Here is a 13,523-nt window from a genome sequence, read left to right as displayed (position 1 = left end):
AATTAAAAATTATCTTTTATAATCAAATTTAAGTTATAAAGTGATTGATATTTCATAAAAAGTTGATCGTATATAAAAGACTAAAAGACTAAAAGGAATAAAATAAATTTTTACTTTCAGAGCAGTAGTTACACAAAGAAAAAATATATATTAGACTCAGAGCCAACTAGACTTTTTACTTGTTTCAAATAAATTTTATTTGGTTTAAATAAAATTTTACTTGGCTTAAATATAAGTTTTATTTAAAACAAATAAATAACCTAATTGGCTTTGAGACAAATATACAATTTTATTTAACTCAAATAAATTATATTTTGTTTAAATAAATTTTTTCTCTAGATGTACTAACATTCAGAACAAAATATGCAGGGCTCGGATCGTCTTTAAGACTCAAAAAAAGTCCCTTTAGTTGCATAAATTTACAACAAAAGTCACGAAAAGTCGCATAAGATTTCCAAAAAAGTCGGAAAAAAGTCGCATGAAATTTTAGAAAAAACGACAAAAAAGAAACACAAAATTGTAAAAATTGAGCGTGTCAATGCAAGAACCGGTCGTACGCCACATGTGTATCCCGAGCGTACGACCGGTTCTTGCATTGACACGCTCAATTGTAAAAAAATCACATTCCTCGACAATACATACTTTAATTTCATATAATCTGGAATACAATTTTAATAAAATTCTTAGCAAAATTTTAATTATGTATTTTTAACATTTTTTTAAAAATTCTCTTTAAAATTTCAATTATTTTTAAAAATAATAAAATTCTTCTCCGAAATTCAATTATTTTAAAAAATTCAAATAAAATTCTTGTCAAAATTTTAATTATTTTCATAAATAATAAAATTCATCCTGGAAATTCAATTATCTTCAAAAGTAATAAAATTCATTGCAGAAATTCAATTATTTTCAAATTTTTTTTTTTAATTTCTTGTCAAAATTTCATTTATCTTTATAAATATCAAAATTCTTCTGCAAAATTCAATTACTGTAAAACATTTTTTTAAAAATCTGTTCAGAATTTCAATTATCTTCATAAATAATATACATTTCTTTTCTGAAATTCAATTATTTGCAAAAAATTTAATAAAATCGTACGCAAACATTTAATTATTTTCATAAATAATGAAAATTTCACAGGAATTTAATTACTTACTAATTTTTTTATAAATTTCTTCGCAATAATTCAATTATTTTCATAAAAAATAATTAAACACATTTTTTTTAAAGTCTTATAATATAAAATAATGATTTTATCACTCGGTCATCTTTAATTATTATAAAACATGAAGACATCGATTGCTCCGAGTCGAAGACTCGGAGTGATCGATTTCTTCATGTTGTTTAACAATTTTTGTTGTTTAATTTCATAAAGGTTTGAATTTGCATGTTTTAAAAATCTTAATTCTTATGGAAAAATAATTATAATTAAATATTTATTTAAATAAGAAATTTTGGATGTTTTCGAAAAATTTGAAAGAAATTTCTAAATAAACGTAACACAAAATTTTTTTGACTAAAATTTTTTCCTTTATTTTCTAAAAATTTTAAAAGTTCCAATTTCATTCTCAATTAAAATTTCTAATTGACAAATAGAATTTATAAACATTTTTTTTCCATTTATTTTTAAAAAACTTTAAATGTTATTAAAGCAATTGTAATTAATAAATAGAAATTAAGCAAATTATTTCCTTATGAAAATTGAGAATTTCCTACAAAAATATTAAGAAACGGGAATATTTTATGTTTCTTTTCCCAAAGAGAAGAATGATTTTGTGAACAATATTGTTTACAAAAAAAGATTTCTGCTATTTAAAATTGAAGTCGAAATGTAATTGAAGAATGTGAAAAAAGTCGATTAGTCGCATTTCACTAAAAAAAAAATCTCAAAAAAGTCGATTTATCGCATTTTTCACAAAAAAGTCGAAAAAGTCACATTTCATTAGAAAAGTCGAAAAACGTAAAAAAAGTAGAAAAAAGTCCGAGCTCTGAATATGCATAAAAATTCCCCAAAACTGCCAAAAACGCTCCTATATAAATAGCGTTCCATTGTAAATTGTCCTTTAAAAACGAAAACAATATCCTAATCTTAATTTGAAAATAAGAGAATAAAAAATGTAGCAATCGCTTTCTTCCCCGAGGGGAGAGATTAAAAAAAACAGCCGATTATGATTCCAAAGGCGGATCTAGTAATATTTCAAACTCTTTTGAAATTTAACGATCGGACGTTTTTAATTTCCCAGTAGCGTTTCAAGAAAATAGAGAGAGAGAGAGAGAGAGAGAGAGAAAGAGATGCAAATTGTGACAGAAAAGTTATGCGCGTTGTGAAATTAATGCCTTTCTGAGCATTGGGAGCTTAATAGGTCGTTAGATACTTAAACGTATACACGTAGGTATACCTGCGTACACGCTCGACTGTAACAGTTGCGCGCAAGTAAATTTATAGTAGAGGAAAGTCTTTCGTGGGGAGAGAATTGAATCGGAGCAGTCAATTCTAAAAGGCTTTTGTCTTCCTATAATTTTCGGTTGGCGCAGTAAATTTTCCAATTCTTCATTACAACGTGCGCATGTGTATGTGTATGTGTATATAATGAAAACTTTCATTTAACACGCTTTCAGTTAGACAATTGTCACGTTTTACAATTTTTACTATAGTTACAATTTTTTTTTATTAGTAGTAAAAACAAATTTAAGTCAGACATTTACTTAATAGTTTTAATATTACTGTCAGTAGTAGAAGCAAATTTTAGTCAGACGATTTCTATAAATGGCCATAATTTTTTGTTACTATAGTAGAAACTAGTGCAGACAATTTCTTTGTTTCTGATTTTTAATCAGTAGTAGAAATAAATTAAGTCAGGCAATTTCTTAAATAGTTTTAATTCTATTGTCAGTAGTAAATAAAAAATTTAGACAATTTCTTTAAAACTGTTTTTAACTTTATTGTCAGTAGTATAAACAAATTTTAGTCAAACAATTTCTTTAAATGCTTTAAATTTGTTTATCAGTAGTAAAAATAAATTTTACTCCTTCAAAATTAGTAATAATAAAGTACATGTTCCGGTAAGTTCGCAGTTTGAAGTTAGTTGTTGTTTGCTTTTTTTGTTTCTTAACTTTTATATAATTTTTCTTTTCAAATATTTTCAATTTTAAAATTAATGTAGGTACTGAAAATCATCGAATTGCTGCAAAGAATTTTATCAAAAAATTTGGCAATAATAGAATTCCTTCAAAGAATTTTTATTATTTAGGAAAACAACTGAATTCTCCCAAAGAATTTTATTAAAATTTTTAAAAATCCTAATGAAATTCTTTTGAAGAATTTCATTGAATTTTTTTAAACCAATGGAGTTTTTTTAATAATTTTAATTGAAACTTTTGAAAGCAATTGAATTTTATGAAGAAGAATTTTATTAAAATTGAATTGAAAATAATTGATTTCCTGCAAAGGATTTTAATATTTATAAAAATAATTGAAATGTTTCGAAGAATTTATTAAAATTTTAAGAAATAATTAAATTGTTATGAAAAATATTATAGAAATATTTGAAAATAATGTAAGTTTTTCGAGAATTTTATTATTTTTTTGATAACAATTAAATTCTTTCAATTTTTTGACGAATTATAATATAATTATACCTAATAAATAAAAAAATTGCATTGAAAATAATTTAATTTTTATATACAATTTTTTAAAAATATTTTGAAAATAATTGAATTATTTTTAGAGAATTTTCAATTCTTGTTGAAATTGAATTTTATGGAAATTTTTGAAAATAATTAAATTCTTTCGTATAATTTTATTTCAATTTTATTAAAAATAATTTAATTCCTGCAAAAAATTTTAGTATTTATAAAAATAATTGAATGGTTTCGAAGAATAATAATAATAATAATTGAAATTTATGGAAATATTTAAAAATATTGGAATTCATCCGAGGAATTCTATTAAAATTGTTTTGAAAATAATTGAATTCCTGCAAAGAATTTTACTATTTATAAAATTAATTGAATTCTTGCGAAGAATTTTACTATTTATAAAAATAATTGAATTTTTTCGAAGGATTTATTAAAATTTTATAAAAAAAATTGAATTCTTTCGAGGAATTCTATTATAATTGTTTCGAAAATAATTGAATTCCTGCAAAGAATTTTACTATTTAAAAAAATAATTGAATTGTTTAGAAGGATTCATTAAAATTTTAGAAAATAATTGAATTCTTTCGTGAAATTTTATTAAAATTTTTGAAAATATGAACAAAAATAATAATTAACTTTGTACTTAATAAGTGAATTTTTTAAATTTTGATTATGAAATTATTTATAAAATTTATGTTTGAAAATAAAAAATTTTGTAATTTGCATGACAATAACAAATCGAATATCACGTTTCGCGCGTAACATTTGCTAGTTATGAATAAATTTAATTTTATTGACAGTAGCAGAAACAAATTTCAGTCCGACAATTTCTTTAAATGTTTTTAATTAGCCTGTCAGTAGTAAAAATAAATTTTAGTCAGCCAACCTTATAAATAAATTCAACTTTATTGACAGTACAAAAAGTAAAAAGTAGTAGAAAAAAATTTCAGTCAGAGCATTTCTATAAATATTTTTAATTTTTTTGTCAGTAGTGCAAACAATTTTCAGGCAGACAATTGCTTGGATAATTTTCATTTTTTTTGGTATCAGTAGTACAAACAAATTTTTGTCAAATTTTTTAAATCTTTTTCATGTTCAGTCAGCGTAGATTAAAAATGATTTTAATTTTTTTTAATAAAAGTACAAATAGATTAAAGTCACACAATTTCTTTAATAGTTTAAATATTACTGTCAGTAGTAAAAACAAATTTCAATCAGACAATTTCTTGAATGTTTTCAAATTAGTAAACATTTTTACTAATTCAAAAGATAGTAGTGAAAAACATTTTTTAAAATGCAAAAACTAGTTTGTACACTCTAAAACATTAATATTATTATTTAAATTACTTATAAATTCGTCAAAAAAAATGAGATGAAATAAAAAAAAGTATATTGTATATATTTTAGTCTACCCGAAATTTATGTGAGCTATTTTATTTTTACAGTTGGATTATGACGATCGGTTTAACAACATCAAATGTGCCACATTTTCACGCACGAGTTTGCTTCCTGGTTTTCGCCTTCTACATTATTTCTGCCTCGAATGGGAGCAAATATAAACAAGATATTCAGAAGATAAATAGGCAACCTGAGGAATCATTAGTGGAGAGAAAACGAACAAGAACTCCACTACATCATGGAAATACAGTGAGTCGAAATTCCTATGATTTAAATTTATTGTCATTGTAAAACAATATTATTTGCTAACCTAATTTTGCAAATTCCACGAAGAGAACGAAGGAACAGAAAGAATGCCAACTGTTTGTGAAATTTAAATAATACACGAGGAAAAATAAAGTAAATCTAATTTTTTTCAAGATTTTTTTCACTCAGTAACAAAATTTGTTGCAAGTAATTTCGGACATATTAATATTTCCGAAATCTTATTTGACGTAATAGTTATTTGACATAAAACTTGTGTCAACTAAACATTTAACTTTTTCATTTAACATCAGATGAAATTTATGTCAAATGAATTTATTGTCAAATAATAGTTATGTTAAATATATATCAAATGAATTTAATGTCAAATAAGAATTATGTAAAATGTCAAATGAATTTTAAGTCAAATGAAATTTATGTCAAGTGAAATTTATGTCAAATGAGAATTGTACAAAATTTTATTTGATGTCAAATGTTACTTATATCGCAAATAAATATTATGTCAAATAAATGTTATGTCAAATGAATTTTAGGTCAAATAAACTTTAAGTCAAATAAATTATAGGACAAATAAAGTTTAAGACAAATGAATTTTAGGTGAAATATCTTTTATGTCAGATAACTTTTAAGTCAAATGAATTGTAGGTCAAACAAATTTTATGTCAAATGAATTTTAAGTCAACTAAATTTTATGTAAAATAACTATTATTTCAAATAACATTTCGGCAATATTCATGCGCCCAGATAATTTTTACCCCCCAAAATCAAAGTAAAAAGTATAGAATTTTTCCCGTGTGTTAAGGAATGAAGTATAAACGGCAAAAAAAAGAGATAAAGGACTGTGAAGGTAAAAGTGAAAATATTAGTTGGAGAGTTATTTTAATATTTCAGAAAGTTGGTTCTTTGCGAAATCGTTGTGTGTCTCGGGGCACATCTCACTCTCTCTCTCTCACTCACTCACTCACTGTTTCTCATCATCCCTTTATCTCTTCACTGTTGAAACGTTAGATTCTTACACCGGATGACAAAATGACAAAGGAGTGGTCGCCTGGGGCCAGCGATATTACCGTTTCCGTTACGGAACTATGCGAACTGTCTGCCACCTTCCAAAAACCTCTCGCCGAAAACGACCCTTGATTGATTATACTCCTTGTAATTTTGGCTCTTGCCATTCTCGCCGATGCGATTGATAGATGTGTAGGTGTGAGGAGTGCATGTGAAGAGGCGCCCTGCCACTTGGAAAATCTATGTACATTTATATCCACTAGGTGCATGACTGCCCAAGAAAATTGATTTTCAAAATTCTTTAAATAATAGTCACTACAATTAAAAACATTCAAGAAAGTGTCTGACTAAAATTTATTTGTAACCACTGATAAACTTTTTGAGTGTTGAGTCAGACAATTGAAAAATAGTTTAAAAATAGATTTATAAAATTTATAAAGATTTAAAAATAGTTTATACAATTTTCTGACTGAAATTTGTATGTATACTACTGACAATAAAACTACAAACAATTGAAGAAATTGTCTGACTGAAATTTATTTCTACTACCGATAAAAGATTTAAAACCATTGAAGAAATTGTCTTATTGAAAGTTTGTACTACTGAAAAAGAAAATGAAAAATATTGAAGATATTGTCTGACTCAACACTCAAATTTATTATTCTTACAATTAGTTTTATTAACTCCAAATTAGTTTGAATCGAAATTTCATAAGACAAAATATTATTAGTCAAAATTTATATTATTTATAAATTTAAATTAATAGTAAAAAATTCTGCCAAGTATAAATTTATTTTAATATTAAATAATAATTCACCACACTTTCAACATAATTAGGCTAAAAGTACTAATTTGCTTGTTCTACTAATAAAACAGTTAAAAAAAACTTTTAAGAAATTGTCTGACTAAAATTTATTTGAACTACTAATAAAAAATTAAAACCATTTAAGAAATTGTCCGACTGCAGTTTGTTTGTTCCACTGATAGAACGTTTAAAGACTATTTCAAAAAATTGTCTGCCTTAAATTTTGTTTAAACTCTTGATGAAGACATGAAAAACATTCAATATCTCGTCTGACTGAGATTTATTTGTACTACTGACAGTAAAATTAAAACCAAATTAGAAATTGCATCAATGAAATTTGTTTGTACTACTGATTAAAAAAATAAACATTTTAAAAATTGTCTGACTACAATTTGTTTGTACTACTGAGAACATTAAAACTATTCTATAAATAGTCCGTCTGATATTCTATTTACCTATTTATTCTATTTATAAAGTTGTACGAGTATAAAATTTTATTTCTACGACTAATACAAAAATAAGACCATTTAAGAAATTGTCTGACTGGAATACTTTTTATACTACTGGCATTAGAATTAAAATAAATTATAAGTTTGGCCATTCAAGAAATTGTCTGACTGTAATTTTTTTTCTACTGTCAATAAAATTGAAACTAATTCAGAAATACTCTGACTTATAATTTGTTTCTACTACTGATGAATAGTCAGAAATAAAGAGATTGGCTGCCTTAAATTTCTTTATAGGTACTACAGATAAATAATTAAAAACATTGAAATAAATTGGCTGATTCAATTTTGTTTGTACTACATTCAGTAAAATTAAATGTATTTAAAAAAATTGTCCGACTGATATTTGTTTCTACTACTGACAATAAAAATGAAGTCATTTATATGTTTAGCTGACTACAAGTTATTTTTATTACTGATAAACTAATTAAAAGCGTTTAAAGAAATTGTTTGACTAAAATTTGTTTGTACTACTGATAAAAAATTAAAACCATGCAAGTAATTGTCTGACTGTAATTTAAAAAAAAGCATTTAAAGAAATTGTTTGATTAAAATCTGTTTGTACTACTGACAATAAATTTAAATTTATTTATAAGTTTGGCTGACTAAAAGTTATTTTTACTACTGACAAACTAATTAAAAAGATTTGTAGAAATTGCTTAACTGAAATTTGTTTATACTAGTGACAATAAAGTTAAAAACAGTTTTAAAGAAATTTTCTAATTTCTTTTACTACTGGCAATAGAATTAAAACTAGTTAATAAATTATATAGGAAGAAAGGTCATTCTTTTCGAGTCAAATAAAATCAATTAGAGTTAGAATCATTTATAAATTTGGCTATTCAAGAAATTGACTGACTGAAATTAGTTTGTACTACTAACGGTAATATGTCTGTGCTACTGAAAATAAAATTAAATTCTATCAGGGTGTCCAGCGATTCTTTAAAAAAAAAATTCAAGGACTTTTCAAGGTTTTTAAGGTCCAAAATCATTTTTTTCAAGGTCCATTTTTAGGGTACTACTTTCAAAATATTTGTTATTTATAATCGAGTGTAATAAAGTAAGTTCTGTTATTATTAGTTTTCCTCAATAAGTCTATTTCAAGTAAATTTTTACATACTCTCTAAATTTAAATTAGTAAAAATGATTACTAATTTGATTTAGTGACTGACTTTTTTCTTTGAATAAGTAAATTTTACTAATAAATAATCATTTCTATTAATTTTTTAATGAAATTTACTAATTAAAAAGCAAAAAGTCAGTAACTAATGCAAATTAGTAAATATTTTTACTAATTAAAATTTAGAGAGTACTTATAAACAATTTTATCATTTCTACATACAACAGTTATTCATAAATAACTTTAAATACAATTTATTGATAAAATATTAGAAATATAAAGAACATCGATTTAAGAAACATCAATCAAAATTGTTTTTAAATAATTGAATTCTTTTGGAAATTTCTATTAAAAATAATTGATATACAAATTATTGAATTAAAAAAAATTTTTGAAAATAATTGAAATTTTGCAATGAAGTTTATTAAAATTTTTGAAAATAATCGAATTTTATTACTTTTGAAAATAATTGAATTACTGCGAAAAATTTAATGCCAACCCGTGTGGAAATTGAATCTGGGCGCTAGCCGTGCTATGTCTGGGGAGCCCCACTTCAAGCTAGCCCCTGACCAGAAACTTAACTTTGTCATGGCTAACTCGGGCTATTTCCACACGGGAAATTTTAAAACAAATTTTATTAAATGAATATTATTAAAATTTCTGAAAGTAATTGAATTTTATTATTTTTGAAAATAATTGAATTACTGCAAAGAATTTAATGACAAATTGTGAAAAAATGTGAAAAAATTTATGCAAATTCTATTTTAAATAATTGAATTAATGTAAAAAAATTTTTTTTTCAAGTACTTTTCAAGGTTTTCAAGGTTTTCAAGGTAGCTGGACACCCTGTCTATTTATAAGTTTGTCTGACTAAAATTTATTTTTTCTACTGATAAACAAATAAAAAACATTTATTAAAATTGTTTACCTTGAATTTGTTTTTACTAGTGACAATAAAATTATAATCAGTTAAAGAAATTGTCTGATTGAAATTTACTATTCTACTGCTGATAAAAGATTTTAAATCCGAAATTCGGTGAAATAAACTTTTTACAAACAAAAACCATTGATCTAATAAAAATGTAAGTTGAATGAAAATTCTTATTTAAACGAATGTGTGAATGACATTAAGCCTAATTTGAACTAAATGCAAAAGTTCCCCTATTCACATAATAAATTAATTAACGTGTGCATTCCCGTCAAGTAGAAATAGAGAGCTCGAGGCCTCAAAATGGCAACAATCGAGTGCAAGCGCATGACAAGCGGAACAGTAAAGAGAAAAGAGAAAAGAGAAAAGAGAAACGAAAGCAGAGAGAAAACGTCATGTTTGGAAATAAAAGCAAAGGGACGGAGTAGTTTATTTAGTTGAATACCGTGTGTAATTGGGTATAACATTTACCGTTTTGCTCATGTTTTCAACTCTCTTTCTCTTTCTCTTTCTCTTCCTCTTTTTCTCCCATTCCCCCCTCCTTGTTCTCCTTGAGTGCGATCATGTCCTGTGGACAGTGTGAAACACCCCTTTTTGTGCCTTTCGTGGTTCCACTATTTCCAGTCGGTTTCCTGCGATATGGCTACCACATCTAACCACCGCACCAGCTATATACACTCACCCGGGAATGAGATGCAGATTGCCAGAGGCCACTTCACTCGCTAGAGGGAGTGAATTTTTAATAACACCGCCATACCAACCGACTCTAGACTCTATGGAGATCCCATTGTCTTGTCAACGTCTCCACGCAAGAACGTTGTACGCGCACCGCTTTAACGGTCCCAACCATTATTATAACGCAGCTCTTCTCAAGCAAAATTATATGGCAAAAACTCGGAATATTCTTTCTTTTATTCTTTTTTCAAAATCTTTACATTTTAATTGCACCTGAAGGTAAATCAAATTTTTCTTCATTTTTTTTGGAAATCTACATTAGAGTTGAATAGGGTAAAAAACCGCTGCCAAGTTGTACATTTTTATAATTTTTGTGTTCATTTCATAAGGAAAGTTTTTTTTTTCAAAATAAAGCTTCAAAACATGTAGAAATCGCTTTCTTTAAATGTTATATTATAGTTTCTTTATCAGTAGTACAAACAAATTTCTGTCAGACAATTTCTTGAATGATCAAACTTATAAATGATTTTAATTCTATTGTCAGTAGTACAAATAAATTTTAGTCAGACAATTTATCAAATTCTGTTAATTCTAGTATCACTAGAAAAAACAAATTTAGTCAGACGATTTCTTAAATTGTTTAAAAACGTTTACCAGCAGAACAAACTTATAAATAAACTAAATTTTATTGTTAGTAGTACAAATCAATTTTTAGTCGGACTATTTCAATATATGTTTTTAAATTTTTTGTAAGTAGTACAAACAATTTTCAGGCAGACAATATTTTGTATGCTTTTAAATCCTTTATCAGTAGAGAAAGCAAAGTTTAGTCAGACGATTTCTTTGACTCTTTCTCATGTTCCATCAGCCAACCTTATACATGACTTTAATTTTATTCTCAGTAGTACAACAAATTTTAATCAGACAATTTCTTTAAATTTCTTTGTCAGTAGTACCCAAGCAAAAATTGACAACTGGCGCAGTACTGCGCCAGTACTGCCCAGTACTGGCGGAGCACTGGCCGCCATGGTTGAACCAGTACTGGCATTTGACCGAAATGATAACGCTTTTCAGTACTGGTTTGATGTTACTGGCGCAGTACTGGCAGCCAGTACTAGTTCAGTACTGGTTTAGTACACGTGTAGAAAAATCTTCTGGCGCTGGCCTGAATCAGACCAGACCGTCTATTTTCCAATCTAGTGGAAAATTTATTTAAATTCAATGTTGATATAATAAAAAAAAATTAATTTATATTTATAAACATGTAATAATCCCCAACTTTTAACTTTTAATCAAATTATTGTTTACAACACAGAATAAACGCAAACCTATAACGAAATAAAATTTGACACTGCGAGGAATCAAACCCACGATCTACGGACTTCTAGCCTAACACTCTAACCACTACCCTATCGAAGCTACAGGAGAATGAATTTTAATTTTTGACACCTTTTACATTTACAATTAATAAAGAGCGTTTAACTGTGTAATTTAGTTAAATTATTATTTAATTGAACTAAATTCAAAAAAATCAAATTAGTAAATTACCTAATAAATTTCCATAAATTACCGACATTCAATTTTTTAGGTCTAATTTGTGTTTTACATATTTTAGTAAACTATCGTCAAAATTTTTATAAATTATCTCATAAATTTCCATAAATTACCATAAATTTCCAATGTTAATTTTTTTAGTTCTCGTTTGTGTTTTACATAGTTTTATAAACTATCGTCAAAATGTTTATAGATTACCGCATAAATTTTCATAAATTACCGCAAATTTTCCATAAATGACAGAAATCCAAAATTTTAATGATAATTTTTGCTTTACATATATTTACGAATTATTGCAAAAATTTCTATAAATTTCCATAAATTACAGAAAAAATTTTTAATTGTAACTTATGTGGAACATATTTTTATAAATTATTGCAAAAATTTCTATAAATTACTGCATAAATTTCCATTAATTAGTTCCTAACTGACTATTGTCAGTTTACCGTGTTAGCAATACTGGCACAGTACTGGCGTAGTACTAGTTTGCCAGTGTTGTTTTCGCAATACTGGCACAGTACTGGCATAGTACTGGCATACCAGTCTTAAAGGGCAATACTGGCGTAGTACAGAAATTTTATTGAAGCCAGTACTTAACCAGTACTGGCAAGCCAACTGCTGGCATGCCAGTACTGGTGCAATACTGCGCCTGTTGTGAATACTGGCATTTGACAGAAATTTTTGCTTGGGTATAAGCAGATTTAATCTAAAAGTTTCTTTAATAGTTTAAAATTACGGTCAAAAGTAGACATAATTTTTAGTCAGTCAATTTTAATAACTGTTTTTAATTTTTTTAGGAATAATACAATCAAATTTCACTAAGAAAATTTGTTTTAATATCGGTCAGACAATTTTTTAAATCGTTTCAATTTTTATCAGTAGAACAAACAAATTTCAGTAAGAAAATTTTTTGAATGGCCAAACTTATAAAAGATTTTAATTCTATTGTCAGTAGTACAAATAAATTTTAGTCAGACAATTTTTTAAATTCTGCTAATTTTAGTATCAGTTGGAAAAAACAATTTTAGTCTGACGATTTGTTTATTTTTCTCCAATTTTTTATAAATAATAAAAGTAATGATTTTAATTTTATAGTTAGCAGTAAAAAGAAGTTTCAGTCATACAATTTATTAAAAGGTTTTAATTCAGTTAACAGTAGTAAAAATAAATCTTAGTCATACAATTTCTTAAATAGTTTTAATGTTTTTATCAGTAGTACTTAATCCAAAAAAGTATTTCTCGGGGACTCTTGTCGAAGTGCGTAAGGCCAATAGGGCAGGAGTATAAAACAATAAAAAAAAAAAAAAAAATTTTGTCAGTAGTAGAAATAAATTTTAGTACAAACAAATACATTGAAATAGTTTTTAATTTTTTTATGAGAATTACTAATAAATATCTGTCTGACTATTTATAGAATGGTTTTAATTTTTTCAGTAGTTCAAACAACTTTCAGTCAGACAATTATTTTTAATGGTTTACATTTTTTTATCAGTAGTACAAACAAATTTAAGTCATACAATTTCTAAATTGATTTTAATTTTATTGTCAGTAGTAGAAATAAATTTCAGTCAGACAAGATCTTGAACGGTTATCATGTCTTTAACAGTAGTACAAACAAATTTTAGTCAG

At 25.8% G+C, this 13,523-nt stretch overlaps 1 protein-coding gene across 8 annotated transcripts in view; it reads left to right on the top strand.

The window, feature by feature from the left end:
- LOC122503709 (suppressor of Mek1-like) overlaps positions 1–13,523 on the top strand; it is a 188,939-nt gene that overhangs the window by 162,778 nt on the left and 12,638 nt on the right. For 5 of the 8 annotated variants that reach the window (XM_043614369.1, XM_043614364.1, XM_043614368.1 and 2 more), the window contains one exon: positions 5,085–5,286. The gene's annotated coding sequence lies outside the window, so the exon portion shown is untranslated. Of the gene's footprint in view, positions 1–2,393; positions 2,578–5,084; positions 5,287–13,523 lie in introns of those variants that run through there. The other 3 variants (XM_043614367.1, XM_043614362.1, XM_043614363.1) reach the window with 3 other exon arrangements.

This window comes from Leptopilina heterotoma, unplaced genomic scaffold (assembly GCF_015476425.1).
Source record: "Leptopilina heterotoma isolate Lh14 unplaced genomic scaffold, ASM1547642v1 Lhet_27, whole genome shotgun sequence".
Classification (NCBI taxonomy): domain Eukaryota; kingdom Metazoa; phylum Arthropoda; class Insecta; order Hymenoptera; family Figitidae; genus Leptopilina; species Leptopilina heterotoma.
This window is presented reverse-complemented; position numbering and strand designations above follow the sequence as displayed.